Genomic DNA, 19,902 nt, shown 5'->3' on the forward strand with positions numbered 1-19,902 from the left:
TTGAAGCAAATTGTCTTAGTTCCTACTTACAAGAATCAAGTTCCAGATTATAAAGATGACAATAATTTGACTCCCTTTGCTTAAAATTTAAATGTAAATAACAATGCTTTCCTCATCTTTGTTTATTCGCTAGTACATTTATCCCTCCACACTTCCATTGACTCACTACGTTTAGGATAAGCAGGTGCATATGGCAGCACGTTCATCCAAGCAATCTTTCAGTCACATCCCCTGCACATGTAAACTCTGCCAAGAATAGTTCCCCAGCAAAGCACAGGAAACCCAAATATAAAGAAACATAGACTCTACCCTTAAGTGCCCTCAAATCGGTGGGACAGACAGAACACCAGTAATGTGGCCCAAGGTGATTAGTGGAAGGGGAAAGAGAGACTGAGTGGAGACAGGAGTGAGAAGGTGAGCGGAAGCAGGAGGAGGAAGAGAACACAGCCATGAAGATAGGGAGCCTGGATGCTTACAGCTGCCGGGTATATAATCAATATGCTTTTCAAAGAATCTAGGGTGGGAGCTGATAAGGGGTTTGTTTAAAGAGAGCAATTTACTTCTGCGAGAAAAAAAAAAAATTCCCTCAAATGCAGCTGGGTTGACAAACACATTCAGTGAATGGTCATTTTGATTACTTTACTAAGAGCTGAGGAGGAAAAAAAAAAAAAAAAAAAGAATATTTTGCACAGGAACTGAAAGCTTATGTATTCCCAAGCCTTGGCTCTGCTGCTTACTTGGCTCCATTATTTGTGTCTTTATTTATTTTAACCTGTCATCCTCTTTCTGCATATTGGCTTCTCTTATATTCCAATATTCATTACAGCCTGGACAAGTTCTCTAGAGTGGCAGTGTATTAGTCCAGGTTCTCCAGAGAAACAGATGTGTATAAATATATATAATTATAGAGGCTGACAAGTTCCAAGATCTGCAACGTAAGTCAGCAAGCTGGACACCCAAGGCAGTCAATTCCAGTCCAGAGCAGAGGGTAGGAAAAAGCCAAAGTCTCAGTTGGAAGGCATGCAGGAAGAAGGGATTCTCTAATACTTAAGGTCAACCTTTTTTGTTTCACTTATATCTTCAACTGATTGGATGAGGCCCATCCATATCAGGGAGGGCGATCTGCTTTATTCTATCTAACGATGTAAATGTTAATATCATCCAAAAACACCCTAAGAGAAACATCCAGAATAATATTTGACCAGATATTTGACCAGAATAATAATAGTTGACTATGGCTGAGTCAAGGTGACTCATAAAATTAAGCTTCACGGGTGGTTCTTGAAGTATGGTTCCAGGACCAACGGATCAGGATCATCTGGGGACTTGTTAGATGTGTACATTCTGAAGGCCTATGCTAGATCTACTGAATCAGAAACTTGGGCTGGGGCACAGCCTCTGTGTTTTAACAAGCACTTCAGGTGATTCTGATGCAAGCCAATTGGGAACCAAGAGCAATATCATTGTTCATGATCCCCCTCAGATAAAACCCCTCTCGTTGGAACTCACTCGGTCAGAGAAGAGAGGGATAATTTAGAGGTGTCTTCTTCAGCTTGTGTCTGTACCAGGAGAATAGCATGGACTTTCAATTGAAGCAGCCATATCTGGTACTAAGGAAATTTTTTTTTAATGTTTTATTTATTTTTAAGACAGAGAGAGACAGAGCATGAGTGGGAGAGGGGTATAGAGAGAGAGGGGGACAGAGAATCTGAAGCAGGCTCCCGGCTCTGAGCCGTCAGCACAGAGCCCACCGCGGGCTCGAACTCACGAACCGCGAGATCATGACCTGAGCCTAAGTCAGACACTCAACCGACTGAGCTACCCGGGCGCCCCAGGAAAATTTTTAAGGTGTGTATTTAATATGTCACTAATAGAAAGTTTTCAGGACTGTCAGTTAAGGTATGGTGTCGGTATGCTTCATGCCGGGGCACTAAATTCTGAATTAGGAATCAGAACACTAGTATTCTTTTCCCATGGCCACCACCATCTAGCTGTGTCAGCTTTGGGACGTGACTTAAAACAGTTGGGGTCTTGATGTTTCAACTGTCACTCACACAGGTGGTGGCATGCCTTTCAGCCTGAGATGTCTGAGGACAAAAATGAGGAAAAAAAGTACTTGAGCCAAAACTGATCACACTTAGAAAGTACCAAACAGTAACATAAGAAGAGACAAGCTAAGTTTGATGCTGTCATTTTGAAGATGCAGTGTCTCAATTGGTGGAAGAGAAGTTGTCAGTGGTACAAAAAGCAGCAGAAGAGGAACTTTGTGCCTTATTATTATTATTCCCCTATTTTGAACCACCTCTTGTCGGGAGACTGAGGTGGTAAACAAACAAATAACTAGGTCTCCAAGTGGGCATTAGTCCCAGTTATCTACAAATGAAATTGACCAGAAGCAAATATATAAGAAGCCAATAGATTCTTAAGAAGATGAATTGGGAGATTTAAACAACAGCAACAACAACAGAAAACAAGGGTGTTTGAGTCGCTCAGTTGGTTAAGCATATGACTCTTGATTTCAGCTCAGGTCATGATCTCACGGTTTGTGGGATTGAGTCCCACCTCGGACCCCCGCTTGACAGTGAGAAACCTGTTTGAGATTCTCTTTCTCCTCTCTCTCTGCATGTCCCCAACTTGCTCTCTCTGTCTCTCAAAATAAATAACCCCCCCCAAAAAAACCCCAAAAAAAACCTGCCTTCGCTTACTAATCAAACTTAAAGAAAGTCCATTGCAAAGAAAGCCACACAAGTAGAACTTGTCATGACAGCGGGACCACCTCATATGATATTTTGCTCTAAAGTCAATGTAGGTGTAGCTACAGTTGATTGTGGATCAGGGTATTCTTCCCATGTTTGCAGAGACAGAACCTCCCATGTTTGATCTCAAAGCACTGGATCTCCTGTCAGAGATGAGAGCGTTCTCGCTTCATGGTCACCAAGATTCCCAAGTGCCACAGAGTCCTCTGTCTCTGACTCTTATTCTGAATGGGGTTTTTGTTGTACTTATTCTTTCCATGCTTTAGCAATACAGGGGTTGATAGGTTATCATTAAGCTTGAGACAGCACATAAGCATAGATAATAGACTTTGGATTGGTGACAAGCTGGGTAGACCTCCAGGTCATTTTCTCTTTGGAGATGTGAGTTTATGCTGTGTCAACAGACAAAGGTTATATATGGACAATTTTTGGACATATATAATATATTATATATATATAATTTATATAATTTATGAATTATTTATTATATTATATATTATAATTAATTATTAATTATTTATATATAAATATATATAATTATAATATATAAATAAATATATAAAAATATATATAATGTATATAATATATATAATTATATATAAGTATATAATTATTAATTATATATAAATATATATAATTATTAATTTTATATATAATATATATTATAATTTATATAATATTATATTATAATATTATATATATTTATATAATAATATATTAAAAAATATATATATATGTATGTATTTGTTTCTCTGGAGAACCCTGATTAATACAGATTTTTGATACTGACAGTGGTTCTAGAAGAACAAAATGTTAAGGATGAGTTTTCTAAATTGGTTCCCAAGTTTCCTGAATAGATTCTCTAATCTTATTAGGTTGGAAGATGCTAATGATTCCCTTGCTAGTAGGAAAGAGAGCACTGATAACTCCATGGTGTGATCTAGCAATAGGGATACATGGGATGCATCCAATCAATCACTTATACAAAATGAGGAGATAGGTGACTCTGTATAATATTTTTGAATATTTATTAAAAACTTATGAAGTACAATAATGTTGCCTAGTTGTTCCTAAGGTTGCTGGACAAATGGTTCAAGGACAGCGTGAACTGACAGATTCAATATCCAACTCAAGCACCACAGAAGCTACCAAGGAGTTTTTCCTGTGGCCTGAAGCAGAACTTTATCTCCTGTAGTCGAATAGCTAAATTTACTGAAAATAAAATGCAAACATCTTAGCCTAAGATGGCCGAACTACATGCAACACAAGCTGAACTCCCAGCTCTGCAGAGTGTCCACTGTTAAATCTAGGGCATTGACTCAGAAAGAGTAGAATCCTCTAGGTTGGAGTGATAATGTGTAGGAAACCCAGAAGGAAGCTGGGGACACTGAGTTCCTACATTCTGATGAATCTTCTTTGCTAATGAAAGAAATTTCCCCAACTCCAGTAGAAACAGTTTCTCCATTTCAGTGGTATCATCCTCTTTAGCCACAATGATTTGGGCCTTTCCACCTCCTTCTGAGAGGGTTAACCTTACATTGCCTGAGGAAAATGTAATGGCCCCTCCCAAGGCAGTTGCTTTGCAAGGCAATGCTGATTATTCCTAAGACCCAGGCCTTCTGCCCTTCCTTATTTCTAGATCTTTAATCAGACTCAAGTTCTAGCAGGTCCCTAAAGATGAAGCACGATGAGGAGGTTCATTACACTTGAGTTTTCTAATTTATACAGATTGAAATCTGGAGAACATGTGTGAGGTTGGATACTAAAGGTGCAGGATGAGGATGGAAAAAAAAAAAAAAAGTTGGATCAGACCAAACTTATTTACATGGTCTCACTAAGCAAAGATTCTTCATTTAATGTTACAGCTCAGTGAGTTAGAAAGGACTCTATTTGCTTGGTTGGTTGACCGAAACATTATCCAAAGTTGATCCACAATGAGCACATTGGAAATGCTAGATGAGCCTTGGTTCAATGTAGAGAAAGGGTTTCAAAAGGTTCGGAATATTGGGATATCCAGGTGGACTTGTCATTTAAGACCTATTCATCCACACTAGGAAGGTCCAGAAGATAGACCTTTTACTAATACTTTGAGAAATTAATTTGTGAAGGGAGACCCAGCATCCTTTAAGAACTCCATGATTGCTCTTCTCTGTAGGACACACCTCAGTGTGGAAACTACAATTACTTAACTGGGAAACATAAATGCAACAGGAATAATTAGAGCCTCGTGCGGCAGGGGCCAAGGGGTGTCAACTAACCATCAAACACAAGGTAAGTGCAGTTACCATGATAAATAGCAGAATCAAAGCAACAATAAGAATCAATCTGACTCCCAAAAGCCTATGGTGGGTACCTGATCATGGGGATCCTAAAGTGAAAGAGATAGTTAGCCTACTAAGTTCTTACTTGATCTTTATAAACAGAAAACTTCTAGGTTCAGTGAAAAAAGTTTAAATTGAATCATAAAAAAACAATGTCATGACCACTCAGTTAATTCCTAGACTTGAACAAGTTTATAGATCCAAAGCCACATGAATGAATGGAAGCCCAGGTCCTCTTGAGGAAGGATCCTAGAACACTACCAAAAATATATAGTGGTAATCTTTCTCCCATCCCCAAAAGGACCTTCAGCCTTTCACCAGGGTAATGGTGCACTGAGGAGAGGGAAATAATCAGATTTATCAGGACCACTAGATACTGGCTCTGAATCGACACTGATTCCAGTATACCCAAAATGTCACTCTGACCTTTCAGTCAGAGTAGGAGCATATGGAAGTCAGATGGAGTTTTAGCTCAGATATGTCTGAGTGGGTCCAGTGGGTTCCAGAATCCATCCTGTAATTTCCCCAGTTCCTGAATATGTAACTGGAATAGAAATACTCAGCAGCTGACAGAATCCCCACATTGGTTCTCGCACCTATGCAGTGAGGGCTGCTATGATGACAAAGCCATGTGGAAGCCATTAGAAATCTATGTAGAAAAATGGTAAGCTAAAATCAACATCACATTCGTTCAGGGATGGTAGCAATCGGTGACACAATCAAGGACTTGAAAGAGACGGGGGCGGTGATTCCTACCACATCTTCATTCAACTTTCTTATTTGACTTGTACGGAAGGCAGATTTTGGAGAATGACAGTGGGTTGTCAAGGCTTAACTCCAATTGGAGCTGCTGTACTAGAGGTAGTGTCATTGCTTACGCAAATTAACACATCCCCTGGTACCTGGTATGCAGCCATTGATCTAGCAAATGCCCTTTTCTCCATCCTTGTCTATAAGATCTACCAGAAATAAATTCCTTTCAGCCAGCAAGGCCAGTAAGACACTTTCACAGTCTTACCTCAAGAGCGTATCAATTTAGTGTACTCATAATTTAGTGGACAGGGATCTTGATCGCTTTCCCCTACCGGAGGATATTATGCTGATCCTTTATATCCATGACCTTATGGTTATTAGACCTAATGAAAACATAGCAACTACTCAAGTCTTATTGGCAAGCCATTTGCAAGCCAGAAGATGGGGAAAAAACTGTGATTTCCCATGAAGTTTTCAAAGTCCCAGTGGTATGGGATACGTTGAGATATCCCTTCTAAGATGAAGGATAATGTTTTGCATCTCGTCCCTCCAACAACCAAAGATGAGGTATAATGCCTAGTGGGCCTCTTTGGATTTTTAGAGACAATATATTTCTCATTTAGACGTGTTGTTCTGGCCCATTTACCAACTGACATGACAAGGTGGTAGTATTTAGTTCCAGAAAGAAAAAGAAGGTTCTGCAACAGGTACAGGCTATTGTACAAGCTGCTCTCCCACTTGGGCCACATGATCCACCAGATCCAATGACTCTTGAAGTGGCAGAGGCAAACAAGGATGCTGTTTGGAGCCTTTGGCAGGCCCCATATGTGAACTGCAGCCTGGGCCCATAGGATTTGAGACTGAAGCTCTGCCATTCTCCACCGACGATTACTCTTCTTTTGAGAAATAGCTCTTGGCCTACCACTGGGCCTTAGTAGAAACTGAACACTTAGCCATGAACCACGGACTTGCCATATGGTCTGGGCTGCCCATCATAAACTGGCTATTACGTGACCCAACAAGTCAAAAAGTTAGGTGTATGCAACAACACTCTACCATCAAATGGAAGGTGTACATGGGAGATTGGGACAAAAGCAGACCCTGAGGCCCAAGTAACTTACATTAAGAAGAGGTCCAAATGTCTGTGATCACCATTGCTTTTTCTCCTTCAGCCTGCACCTATGGCCTCATGGGGAGTTCCTCTAAGACTATTTGAAAAGGAAGGCAAGTCTGGTTTATAGATGCTTCTGCATGGGATTCAGACACCACCTGAAAGGGGGCAGCTCTAGCCCTGTATCTTTTCTCTGGGGTATCTCTGAAGGGTGGTGGTAAAAAGAAAATCTGTCAGTGGGCAGAAATTCAAGCAGTGCACCTGGTTGTGCTCTTTATTTGGAGGGAGAAATAACCAGATGCGTGATTCTGTATGAAACCATGGGCTACGGCCAATGATTTGGCCGAATGGTCAGGGACTTGGAAGAAATGGAATTAGAACACTAGTGAGAAAGAAATTTGGGAAGGTGTACTTTGGGGGACCACTCTGAATAGCCAAAAATGGAAATATATTTGTGTTCCATGTGACTGCTCACCAAAGGACGACCTTGGCAAAGGAGGACTTTAATAATCAAGTAGATAGGGCGACCCATTCTGTAGATACCAGTAAGCCTCTTTTCCAGCCACCCTAGTCATCACTCAGTGGGCTCATGATCAGAATGGCCATGTGGTGGGAATGGAGGTTATGCATGGTTTAACCTAACAGACTTCCATTCACCAAAGCTGACCTGGCTAAGGCCACTGCTGACTGCTCGATCTGCCAGCAACTGAAACCAGCGTTGAATCCCAGGATGGCACCATTCTCCATGGTGATCATCCAGCTACCTGGGGCAAGTTGACTACATTGGACCACTTTCATCATGGAAGCAGCAACAATTTATTCTTACCACAATACACATCTACTCTGGATACAGATTTGCCTTCCCTGCACAAAATGTTACCACCAAAACTACTATCCATAGATTTACAAATGCTGTTAAAACTAATTAGCCTACAACTTTTGATCATACACATTTATTTTTTAAATATAGTCACTTTTACTGCATTGGCTAGGAACTTCTGTAACATATTTTAAAAAGCTATAATTATTGGCATCTTTATTTTTTCCCTAATTTGCTAAAGAATGCTTCTCACATTTCATGCATGAGGATATGTGTTCTATGGACTGGGTCGATGTTCAGATACATAGGACATGTGTTCAAGTAAGAACTTCCGTTCAAACCATTTAATTTTTATTTATTTTTGAGAGAGACGGAGACAGAATGTGAGTGGGTTAGGGCAGAGAGAGAGGGAGACACAGAATCCAAAGCAGGCTCCAGCCTCCGAGCTGTCAGCACAGAGCCCGACACGGGGCTCAAACCCATGAACTGTGAGATCATGACCTGAGCTGAAGTTGGACGCTCAACCCACTGAAACACCCAGGTGCCCCCTTCAAACCATTTAAATTAAAAAAGAAGAAAAATACCATAAAGGGGTGTTGCATTTCATTTAAGTGTTAATCACATATATTGAAATGATTGTACTCAAAAAATGATAAAGTACATAAATTTTATTAAAATCTCGTATATTTTTAAGTATTTGTTCATAGCATAAAGGTTAATATATACAAATAATATGCTTTATGTGTCAATGTACTTGGTTTGATGATATTGTGTTTAGGATTTCTTCATTTATACTGATAGTTTTATAGAAGGAATTGGAATGTAAATTATTTTCCTTTTTTAAAATTTGGTATTGCTGGTAAGAAAATATTTAAATTATGATCCAAAATTTTAAAATGAGAGATTAGTCAGATATTTTTGAATCAAATGGAGTATGTTACATTGTTTTAGATGTTTGGTTTCATGTAGGTTTTCAAATTTTTCAATTTAATGGTATAATTGGAATTTTCTTAATTTTATAATCTCTTACATCCTTAACTCTTCTTATTTTCTTAATTGTGTTTAATTGCATCTCCTTTCCTTTATAAATTTCTTTTTCTGTTTAAATTTTTACAGAGATTTGTCTTTTTTAATCCCTTTGCTTTTATTTAGTCATTTATTTGTTTATTATATGTGTATTTTAAAACTAGAGTTATTCAAAACTCTTTATTTTGATTCTTTCTTTTGTAAATTTCTTTTCGGTTGTATTAATTTCTACTGTTATTTATAATTTTCCTTCTATTGTCTTCATTATATTCTTTAATACTTATGTAGCTTGTTGAACTCATTTAATCCTGGTAAATACAAGTATGTTTTTAAATACTCAATTTACATTTTTTTTTTTTTTAAATTTTTTTTTCAACGTTTTTTATTTATTTTTGGGACAGAGAGAGACAGAGCATGAATGGGGCAGGGGCAGAGAGAGAGGGAGACACAGAATCGGAAACAGGCTCCAGGCTCCGAGCCATCAGCCCAGAGCCTGACGCGGGGCTCGAACTCACGGACCGCGAGATCGTGACCTGGCTGAAGTCGGACGCTTAACCGACTGCGCCACCCAGGCGCCCCTCAATTTACATTTTAAGTTTCCACTGCATATATATACATATATATGTATATATATATGTATATATATATATACATATATATATACACTTATACATTAGATTAAAATTTCACTATATATGTAAAAGTTATATAAAATTTATAAATACATCTTTTATTAATTTAATTTAATTTAATTTAATTTAATTTAATTTTTTATTTTAGAGAGAGTATGTGAACAGGAGAGAGGGACAGAGGGAGAGAAAGAGAATATCAAGTAGGCTCCACTCTGACCTTGGAGCCTGACACTGGGTTCAATCCCACAACCTTGGGATCATGACCTGAGGTGAAATCAAGAGTCAGATGCTCAAATGACTGAGTCCCCCACGTGCCTCAACAAATACATCTTTTAAAAATTGCCACTAAAAATGTTATTCTTTTCAGATCCTGCAACTCATCTTTGTTTTGTTTTTGTCATATGTTCTAATTTAAGGAAAACTAGTTATGTGAAATTTTCTTATTTTCATTTCTTATTATGTTAAGTCATTTACATGGATAAATATTCCTTGTAGGTCCTTAGTTTTTTTCCTCCTTATAAGACTTCATTTTTAATAGACTATGGTTATTCAAATTAGAGTCTTCTAGAATATATTTTCCTTTATTTGGTAGACAGCCAAGCCCCTCAAGAAGGCATCACCACCAGATTCAATGCAAATGATTTACCATAACCTTTGGGGCAAAGTGGGCAATGAACTCAAAACAGCAATTTTTATATCGCTCCTCAATCAAATGATCATACAACAGAGAAGCCTGCATTATACACTACTATAAACAAAAATATCATCTTTTCCTTTCTTTTTTTTCCCCCTAAACACTCATTTGTGTACATTCAACTTTCCAGACAGTTCACTTCTAGTCCCAGAGACTCTAAACACAATGAAATTGGGCATAGTTTGGTCCTGGATCATTTTTAGGACAAATACTACTCGTAGCCTTTCTATACCAAGCAAACATCTGGTTTTAATTGGCACTACTCTTGGGGCCTATAAAAATGTTCCATAAATGAAACATAATTCCAAATATGATATTGAAGTAACTTGCTGAATGGAGTTATTTAGTCTTGTATATGTCAATAAAGGATATATCTTTCAATTTAATAGTAATTTGATTTTGGTATAGTAAAATTTAGTTTTCCCTTCTAATGATAATGAAATAGCAAATGTAGAGGCTTCTTCATTCTATCTTTAATTCATCATATTAAAATAAGTTATCCATATTGAAAACTATTTCCTCTTGGCACGACAGGAAACCAGACATCCATCTATTTAACATTTAATGCAGAAAGTATGCAAATCTGCTCATAGAAATGTAAGTCAATTTTCTTTTTTTGTTTTGTTTTTTTTAGTTTTAACATTTATAAGATACATTTCTTGAATATTTGAAATAGGCTCTTAGACTTGGATTTTTGTTAAAATTCATAATGCAAAGCAAAGCTTGGTTGTTCTCCATGGACAAAATCATAATAATGAAAATTCTCACTTCATTCTCAACAGAATGTCTGATACAATCTGAACGTGAAAAGAGAAGAATAATTCACACAGTACTCTTATTCTTTCTGTCATGTGCCTTATAAACTTTATTTTACTTAGTCTTTCCTTTAACTATCCTAGATTTCTAACGTTATTGTGTTCCAAATTAGAAAATAAGTGATAAAAAATCAGCATTTCATCCAAGTTAGAGTTTCCTCTGTAAGGTGTTTCCTCGAAAAGTTTAAAAATCTTGCCTTTCACTAAGAGTGTGAGAATATATCTTATTGCTCATTAAAATTAATTCTAAGGCCATCATGAGATTCTTGCCTTTCTCAGAAAAATCTAATGGATTTTAGAAGAGTCAACTTTCCCGCTAAGATAACTGACAGTGAGTCAACTTTTTTGTGTGTAAGATTTCCTGCTAACTCTTCAAGTATTTCAATAGCTTCTTAGAAACTTTAAGAGTCTAGCTTTTACATCATCAATTCTCCATTAAAGGACTCTGTGGTTCTGGAAATGGCATGAGAGCATTTTTCCAACAATTCTTACCATTTTGTCTTACCATTTTGGAGTTGGAATTGTTTTCTTTGGGGGAAATATGAGTTTGTGATTCAATTGAATTATTAAGAGCAGTCAGTATTTTTTATTTTATTGTTTTAATTTTTTAATACTTATTTATTTATTTTTGAGAGAGAGAGAGAGAGCAGTGGAGGGGCAGAAAGAGATGGAGACAGAATCCCAAGAAGGCACAGAGCCCAAGGCAGGGCTCGAACCCACGAACCATGAGACCATGACCTGAGCAGAAATCAAGAGTCAGACATTTAACTGACTGAGCCACCCAGGCACCCCAAGAGCAGTTAGTTATTAGGTACAGGCCCACAGGCATACATATGTACCCGCAATACGTACTCACACACATCATGGCTCAGAATTCCCTTCTAACGAGGATTTGATAAAAGAAAATTAGTCTAATATATGGATTTTATTTATACAGCTTAACTTTTTTCCATATCGAGAATTTCCTTTAGAAGTACTCAAAATATTTATGATTGCTTTAGGACATTTATCTAAGAATTACTTAAAGGTAATGAATCTAGGGGCGTCTGGGTGGCTCAGTCGGTTAAGCTCAGTCGGTTAAGCGTCTGGCTTTGGCTCAGGTCATGATCTCGCGGTTCGTGGGTTCGAGCCCTGCGTGGGGCTCTATGCTGACAGCTCAGAGCCTGGAGCCTGCTTCGGATTCTGTGTCTCCCCCTCTCTCTCCCCCTCCCCTGCTTGCACTCTGTCTCTATCTCTCAAGAATAAATAAACTTAATTTAAAAAAAAAAAGCTAATGAATCTACATATTTGTGTATATTTCCTGAACTTTTTTAATTACATCACTAGTTTTCATTCTCTGGCATTCTAACACATCACATGCGCTCTCTAATTCCTCACAATCACACCCTAGTGTATCTGCAAGGGCCCTTCATATGAGAGGACAGTGATTTATCCTGACCCAAAGACACTAACTTATTTAAAGTAGAACAATTATCTCATGTTTCCCTAGAATAAAAACAATATTCAAGATTTGAAGCAACACTCAAGATCAACTTTCATGTATGACGTTTGGACTCCTTCCACCAGGAAAATATGGGATCTATGGGAGATCCACTTCCATTCATGGACTTAAATTGTAGAAAAATTGGGGCGCCTGGGTGGCGCAGTCGGTTAAGCATCCGACTTCAGCCAGGTCACGATCTTGCGGTCCGTGAGTTCGAGCCCCGCGTCAGGCTCTGGGCTGATGGCTCGGAGCCTGGAGCCTGTTTCCGATTCTGTGTCTCCCTCTCTCTCTGCCCCTCCCCCGTTCATGCTCTGTCTCTCTCTGTCCCAAAAATAAATAAAAAACGTTGAAAAAAAAAATTTAGAAAAATAGTCTTAGTGGGACAACTCACCCAGTGGCGCTGTTATTACTTGGAGCTCTAGTCTGAATAAAGCTATCCATCTTCATGATCGCCTTTTTTATATTTGAGGCCAAAAGTTATTTATTTTTAATCGTGTATCTCCAAAAATAAAATAATCATTTTTCAATATTGTTTCTGAAAACATCCTTTTTTTTTTAATGTTTTGTTTTATTTTATTTTTATTTTTGAGACAGAGAGAGACAGAGCATGAACGGGGGAGGGTCAGAGAGAGGGAGACACAGAATCTGAAACAGGCTCCAGGCTCCGAGCTGTCAGCACAGAGCCCGACGCAGGGCTCGAACTCACGGACCGCGAAATCATGACCTGAGCCGAAGTCGGCCGCCCAACTGACTGAGCCACCCAGGCGCCCCTGAAAACATGCTTTTTTATTTCCACAATTCTTTTCTTCCCCCCTTTTCTGTATGCGTTCTATTCTACCTCCATGTTCTTTCTGGATTTCTGAATTTTACCACTTTCAACTGAGTACAACATTTCTGTATAATGTTTTACACTAACATATGCTATCACTTGAGATATTTTTCTAAGTATTTATATTTATTAATATTAACAATATAACATTACTTATATAATAACATTTATGCTATTATAGATACTAATGTAATGCATATTATATGGTATATTACATATATAATAACAACTTTAATTTTAACAGTATTCCTAGGAATAATGTTTTCTTATTATGGTTATATATTACTGATATATTGAAAAAGGGGAAATTTAAAAATTGAACAGAATTATCTGCAACATATAATACAAATATACCTTCATAGTATAGAGGATAGAGGATTATAGTATAGAGGATTTCTTCAGCCAGAGGATGAGTTTACAATTTACATGTTTGGGCACCATGCAGTGGCATAGCCAATGCACCTTCTCTATCATGGGCTTGTCACACAGGTGTCAGGACCCAACAGCACACGTGTCCCAGTTCTGTCCACACCTCATGCAAACAGCTCCCTTGACCCTATGGAAATGTCAATGTGGTCCACCCTGGGTTGAATGGACAGGGAGGAAAGCCCATATAGTACCTAGAAGTAGACTTGTGGTCTTTTGGTTATGGCATTTTGAGGTCATCTGTAGACAGAGGAATGCATTTTTTATAAATGTGAAAATTGCCCAAAGAGCATCTATATTTTCTAAATCAGAAGATGTGTCTTCTTAAAGACAAAAGCCTTTAAAAAGTTGAGGGCTTAGTGTTCACAGCACAACAATGTAACTCATTTCAGAAAACATTTGGGTAATACCTAATCTAATTAAGGACAAGTCTTCTGAAAAATAAAGCTTTATGAAGTTTGTCACTTTAGAATTGAATTTTAATAAAATGTAAAAGTATAAACCCTTACATTTTATTCCAAGAAAGCCTTGAAATTACTCTTGGGTTCAAAATACTTTCATGGGAAAAAAAAAACACAATCTGTGATAAAACGCCAGTTAGGCATAGGCTTTACCACTTTTTAAGCAAATCTATAAGGGATTTGTGGGCATGATAGGGCAATAAAGGTCAAAGTGTCTGGCTTTTACAGCAGAAAACATGGTGTCTTCTTCTTCTTTCCAGGGGTGGGCATAGAACTACTGTAAGAATTTCATAAACACTTGAGCCATCACTGGGTGGGAGCCAAGTATTCAGATACTTAACACAGATCCTTAGATCCTTAGCCAGGGTTCAACTTTGTGGAAAGGTAATCGGAGCTGACTTCTTCCCCTTTGCTTTCTCAATCATGACTTTGCTTTACTTCAAGTTTAGCTCTCCCTGGGATGATAGGAAAGTCGGGGAGAAGACGTCACACTTCAGTGCACCACTCGGCATGCACATTTCGGAATGATGCAGAACACACAGTTAAGAGTACATCTGTCCACAAGAAGGATAATCTTGTCGACCTGCACCCTGAAAGCTCAACTTCACTGGTTTCCCATCTACCATAACATTGGAGAACTGCTGTCCACGACAACAGGAGTGATGTTTTCCAGGAGCTGCATCTGTCGTGCAGCTGATCAGGAGACAAGGTTTCCCTGTGGCTCGGTCTCAAGATCTCCCATCTGATGGTCTCTATCACCAGGGGGTGTGTGGCTGGAGCCACCATCCACACCACGTACCCCTGAGTTGACTGGAAGCCAAAGCCCATCCATAGCCACCATCCAAACCTGCAGAAAATACGGAAAACAGCTGTGAACATAAAAGCAACATAAAAGCATGACAACTCATTGAATAACTAGAAATGAGTTAAAGCATAAAGAGATATTAATGGGTGAGTGTGGCCTTTGACATCTCAGGCTTGCAAAGCACATACAGACATAGAGAGCTGCAATTCTCGGACTACAGTTTACAGATAAGAGAGTCAGGGTGGCTGGTTATAACGCAAACTCTCAAGTTCCACCCACAATGATTTTGACTTCGTGGGCCTGGGACGGACCCGGGTACTGCATTTCTACAAGCATGCCAGGTCACCCCAACGCAAGTGACTCAGATCACACTTTGAGAAACAATGAACTGCAAAATATATCGGACTTTGGAGCTGAGAGATAAGGCCAGCAGATACATGGATGGCATCTCAGTCTCATCCCCTAGGTCAACTAATGTTTCTTCTTAGAAATAATCTGCATTTTGCTATCTCTCCTCTTTTGCATGTGCCTGGGTGGCTATTACACGGAGGTGGAGAAGAGCTGGCATCAGATAGGTATGCACATGTTCTTGTCCAGTTCTTGGACTCTGTCAGAGGTCCTGGTGTGATCTGCTTTCTGGGCCTCTGTGAAGTGTGGCCAGTGTGGTCTGACTCCCTGAGCCAGGCTTCTCTGCCTCTCCCACTGGTACACTGGCTCCAGATGTGTTGGCTCCTATTATGGAGAACTGGTTGTAGGTTCTCATGCTATTCATGAGAATTTCCTCTGACCCAGGCTAAGCTGATAGGTATAAAAACTGATATTCACTTTTGTCTTTATAATTTTTTCCAGGTATTCTGCAATTTGAGTATTGATTTTTCTCTTTGAAATAAAAAAAAATACAGTGACTGTGACTTGCCACGAACTTTTATTTTAGTTTCTATTTTTGTCCTGTTTACATATTATTACGCTTGATGAAAATCAAAGGGCATCTACATCATAAATACTTCTTGGTGAAATGTACTTAAGCTTTCCCAGTAATCTAATATGGTCTTTGCAAAAAAAAAAAAAAAAAAAAAAAAAAAAGGAAAGAAATATTCAAGTGCTCATGGAGAAAAATATATTTCTCTCATAAAGTTGTAGCCTTCATTTTTCTCATAAAGTTGTAGCCTTGATTTACATAAAGTTATAGCCTTCATTTTCTCCAAGGAAAACCTCCCAAGGTACTGTTTTCTCAGCATATGGCCTCTTGTATTCTTCATCTAACTACACTAGAATATTAAAAATTCTCAGTATGTCTTTCTGCTAGTGTTGATACAGGGAGACACGCACAAGAAGGAAGTTGGAGCCTTAAAACCACATAAAAGAATTCATTCCAAATAGATGTAAGAGTTAAGACTATAAAACTCGCCAAAGAAAACATCGAGGGAATTTTTCATGAGATTGGATTTGGTGGCGTTTCCTTCAGTATGATGCCTAAAATATGGACAAAAAAGAAGGATAATAGACAAATTGGACTTCATCAAAATGAAGACGAGAAAAACAACTAAATTTGTGTGTGTGTGTGTGTGTGTGTGTCAAAGAACACTATCATAAGACTGAAAGATATTCAATAGAATGGAGAAAATATTTATATATAATATATCTAACAGGGGATGCATGTCCAGAATACATAAAGAATTATTAGAATTCAAGGGCAACAACAGTAAAAATCCAATTTAAAAATGTTTAAAAGACTGAATAACCTTTTTCCCAAAGAAAATATACAAATGGCCAGTAACCACTTAAAAAATGCTCAACATCACTAGGCATTAAAGAAATGCAAACTAAAACCACCCATTAGGATGAAAGAAAGAAAGAAAGAAAGAAAGAAAGAAAGAAAGAAAGAGAAAGAAAGGAAGGAAAGTAGGAAGGAAGGAAGGAAAGAAGAAAGGAAGGAAGAGAGGGAGGGAAGAAATAGCAGGTATTGGTTATGTGGAGAGATTGAAACCCAGTGCATTGCCAGTGGCAATGTAAAATGGTGTAGCTGCTGTGGAAAATAGTTTGGTGTTTCCTCGAAAAGCTAAACTTAAAATTGCCATGCAAACAAACCACACATATTTGTCCTTTTGTGCCAGAAGGCTTATTTCTCATAGGGTATTAGAGCAGGTGGAATCATGGAGACAGAAAGTAGAATGGAGGTTGCCTGGGGCTAGAGGAGGGAGAGATGTGAGTTATTCTATTACTTCATTTGGGTTGACAAAAAGTTCTGGAAATGGAATGTGATCGTGGCTACACAATATGGCGGGTGTGCTTAGTGTTGCTGAATTATACACTTAAACATAGTTTAGATAGTGAGTTTTATGCTATGTGTTTAATCACAATTTAAAAAAGGAAATGTGTTTCATTCACAATCTGAATGGTAGTCATCAAATGTCAGAATATACATAGGCATTGAGAAATGTGAACAAAGTTCAAGCAAAAAAGAAAATGGCATGGAAACAACATGTGTGTCCATTGACAGATGAGTGGATAAAGAACTTTTGGTAACACATATACAAAGGGATAGTATTCAGCCATAAAAACAGAAAATCCTGCCATTTGTGTCAACATGGATGGACCTCCAGGGCATTATTCTAGTATGGTACATAGAGAAGTTGTTAAGAGAATAAATCCAAAAGTTCTCATCACAAAGAAATTTTGTTTTTAATTTCTTTCCTTTTTCTTTTTCTTTTCTTGTATCTATATTAGATTATAGATGTAAACTATACCTATTCAGGTAATCATTTCAAAATATTTGTAAGCCAAACCATTATGCTGTATGCCTAATGTTATACAGTGATGTATATCCATCACATTTCAAAAAAACTGGGGAAAAAGGAAATGCCTCTAAGCAGTTTCTGGCACCAGGAGAAGCCTTCTCAGGGCACCTGCTCAGTGAGAACATTTTCAGTCATTGGGTGACTGGTGATGAAACCATGGCCACAATGCCTCTCATAAAGAGCCGTTGTGGTTGCCCGGTGTTGTCAAGTGAGTCACAGAAAGGAGGAGCAAGTTCTAAAGAAAGCTGCTGAGAAGCAACAGAAAGACAAATAAAGAAACTGATCCCATTCACAATTGCACCAAGAAGCATAAAATACCTAGGGATAAATCTAACCAAAAATGTAAAAGATCTGTATGCTGAAAACTATAGAAAGCTTATGCAGGTAATTGAAGAAGATATAAAGAAATGGAAAAACATTCCGTGCTCATGGATTGGAAGAATAAATATTGTCAAAATGTCAATACTACCCAAAGCTATCTACACATTCAATGCAATCCCAATCAAAATTACACCAGCATTCTTCTCGAAACTAGAATAAGCAATCCTAAAATTCATATGGAACCACAAAAGGCCCGAATAACCAAAGTAATTTTGAAGAAGACCAAAGCAGGAGACATCACAATCCCAGACTTTAGCCTCTACTACAAAGCTGTAATCATCAAGACAGCATGGTATTGGCACAAAAACAGACACATAGACCAGTGGAATAGAATAGAAACCCCAGAACTAGACCCACAAACATATGGACAACTAATCTTTGACAAAGCAGGAAAGAATATCCAATGGAAAAAAGACAGTCTCTTTAACAAATGGTGCTGGGAGAACTGGACAGCAACATGCAGAAGATTGAAACTAGACCACTTTCTCACACCATTCACAAAAATAAACTCAAAATGGATAAAGGACCTGAATGTGAGACAGGAAACCATCAAAACCCTAGAGGAGAAAGCAGGAAAAGACCTCTCTGACCTCAGCTGTAGCAATTTCTTGCTGGACACATCCCCAAAGGCAAGGGAATTAAAAGCAAAAATGAACTACTGGGACCTTATGAAGATAAAAAGCTTCTGCACAGCAAAGGAAACAACCAACAAAACTAAAAGGCAACCAACGGAATGGGAAAAGATATTTGCAAATGACATATCGGACAAAGGGCTAGTATCCAAAATCTATAAAGAGCTCACCAAACTCCACACCCGGAAAACAAATAACCCAGTGAAGAAATGGGCAGAAAACATGAATAGACACTTCTCTAAAGAAGACATCCGGATGGCCAACAGGCACATGAAAAGATGCTCAACGTCGCTCCTCATCAAGGAAATACAAATCAAAACCACACTCAGATATCACCTCACGCCAGTCAGAGTGGCCAAAACGAACAAATCAGGAGACTATAGATGCTGGAGAGGATGTGGAGAAACAGGAACCCTCTTGCACTGTTGGTGGGAATGCAAACTGGTGCAGCCACTCTGGAAAACAGGGTGGAGGTTCCTCAGAAAATTAAAAATAGACCTACCCTATGACCCAGCAATAGCACTGCTAGGAATTTACCCAAGGGATACAGGAGTACTGATGCATAGGGGCACTTGTACCCCAATGTTTATAGCAGCACTCTCAACAATAGCCAAATTATGGAAAGAGCCTAAATGTCCATCAACTGATGAATGGAAAAAGAAATTGTGGTTTATATACACAATGGAGTACTACGTGGTAATGAGAAAGAATGAAATATGGTCCTTTGTAGCAACATGGATGGAACTGGAGAGTGTGATGCTAAGTGAAATAAGCCATACAGAGAAAGACAGTTACCGTATGGTTTCACTCTTATGTGGGTCCTGAGAAACTTAACAGAAACCCATGGGGGAGGGGGAGGAAAAAAAAAAGAGGTTAGAGTGGGAGAGAGCCAAAGCATAAGAGACTCTTAAAAACTGAGAACAAACTGAGGGTTGATGGGGGGTGGGAGGGAGGGGAGGGTGGGTGATGGGTATTGAGAAGGGCACCTTTTGGGATGAGCACTGGGTGTTGTATGGAAACCAATTTGACATTAAACTTCATATATTGAAAAAAAAAATTTTTAAAATTAAAAAAAATAATGTGATGAACAGAAAAAAAAAAAAGAAAGAAAGAAAGCTGCTGAAGGGCATTGATTTAGAAAAGAGTGTCCAGTTGCAGA

This window comes from Panthera onca, chromosome A2, assembly GCF_046562875.1.
Source record: "Panthera onca isolate mPanOnc1 chromosome A2, mPanOnc1 haplotype 2, whole genome shotgun sequence".
In the NCBI taxonomy this organism is placed as follows: Eukaryota; Metazoa; Chordata; class Mammalia; order Carnivora; family Felidae; genus Panthera; species Panthera onca.